The sequence below is a fragment of the Mytilus californianus genome, unplaced genomic scaffold, assembly GCF_021869535.1.
Source record: "Mytilus californianus isolate M0D057914Y unplaced genomic scaffold, xbMytCali1.0.p SCAF_2, whole genome shotgun sequence".
In the NCBI taxonomy this organism is placed as follows: Eukaryota; Metazoa; Mollusca; class Bivalvia; order Mytilida; family Mytilidae; genus Mytilus; species Mytilus californianus.
Genome location: NW_026262668.1, coordinates 73480691 through 73482742, shown reverse-complemented (window position 1 = coordinate 73482742; position 2052 = coordinate 73480691).

The following is a 2052-nucleotide window of genomic DNA, read 5'->3' as shown; positions in this document are numbered from 1 at the left end:
GTCATAACCTGATACATGCTATATGAAGAGGCCATCACGTGCGTATAATTATCCACCTCTCTTAGTGTTTAAAACATTTTCTATAAATATGTTAAATTACATTTTACGATATTTTACGATAGAGAAAACCATAAATATTTGTGTTACACTCGATTAAAGTTTTCAATCTTTAACTTAAAATTTGAGTTATCCGGCACCATCCGGCACACTACACGCGCATCACATTATTTTCTGCAAACACTCTACTTCAGAGTCATGTAATTTTCATAACCGGATATTTCCCGATTTCCTAGTTCCAGTGATAAAAACATATCAAACAAAAATAAAAATAATATTACCTTCTTTCCGAATACAATTAACTTTCTTTTGTCATTCTGTTAAATATGGACCGATTTTTTAGATTGTTTCAGCTGTAGTCTTTAATTATTGAACAGAAACAGGTGTCGTTATTCATGTAGCGATTCGCAATTAGCCACGGGAGTTTCCGTGTTAATTTACATTGGTAGGTAGATAAGACCTTCGATAACAGATCACGTGATAAGATCAGTTTCTGTAAACTATACAGGCGAAGGCGGCATCGCAGATACCCCACAAAGAAGTTATCACGTACTTGAAAAACTGAGTCGGAACCTTTTATTTTCCTAAAGAAATCAGTGGGATGCGAATGTGCTAATTTTTCGTTGGAGTTCCTGTCAATATAATACTTCCATGGTCAGAAGAAATTAATGTACGGTTTATACATATCGGCAGAGACATATATGTGTCTGATATAAGTTTCGCAAAGTTGACAGGACAAAAAAATAACAAATTTACAAAATGAATAAGGAGATATATGGAGAATACATAATTGGACACCAACCCCAAAAAACAATCCCCCTCTTTCCCCCAAAAAAAATATCAAAATACAGTCTATAGCAATAGGCAAGTGTAAGCTTTAAAATGAAGCAAGTTTATATCTTACTTTAAACAAAGGATTGGACACATTTAGGGACTAATTTGGCCCTTAAATTTCACCAAGAGTAAACATTACTTGAGGTCATTACTTATCACATTTATTTTGCATCAGAAGAAAGGCTTTTCAGAAAATTGAATATTATCCAACATTTATAACCCAATTTGACTTTTACGTCTTTAAAGTGGCATCATAAGCGATAATTTGTCAGAAAATTAACTAAGATGGGTTAATGGTAAGAACATTTTGGCTAAATTAACATAGAACAAAGCGTCGCCCAATATTTATTTCTAGTGAATAAATAAACACAAAATACACTTTCTGTTTAAACATCTTTCTGAGCAACGGGCATGCTCTATACTATTATTAAGTCAAATAGTCAAGACAAGGTTTTCATAGTTTCGCCATTTTACTGAAGTTTTCGTCATTTCATAGCTGCCTTAATCATTAAAGGGTAATTTTTGTAACCAAAACAACCTTGTTTTATTAAAGTACTTACATTACATTTAAATCTGAAAATCCGATTTTAGACCAATTTGTCCCCAAATCGTACTTTTTCCTATAAAAGATACAATGCTACAATTTTTTTACTCTATATACCACTTTGCCTCATATTCTTATTAAGAAAAAAATCACACACCTAATTAAATGGGCATTTAAAAAGTCGGAATGCGAGTAGGGTTGTTGTCTCTTTGACACATTCCCCATTTCCATTCTCAATTTTAATAAACGATTCGCGTATTATTTTAAACTCTAGCTGGTCTTATAATTAAACTCGCCAAAAAAGATTTGTGTTTTCCTGATTGTTTGGATAATAACAATCAAAATAGAAGATAAGTATATCACTTTTTTTGTTTTGTTACACATAAAGTAAAGTGATCTGCATCAAGATGAAATAAGTTAGGAATATTTGTTTATATATTTATATTCTTTAATATGTCAGTAAACAACGAGATATACCCATACAGATATATAACCAAATGTCGTTGTCATTATTAACTTTAACTTAGTTTCTTGTTTAAAGTGATAAGTGTTTCCGGATAAGCTAAGTTGACCACAATTGCTTTCGATATTTTTTCTATGAAACGTTCTAAATATTT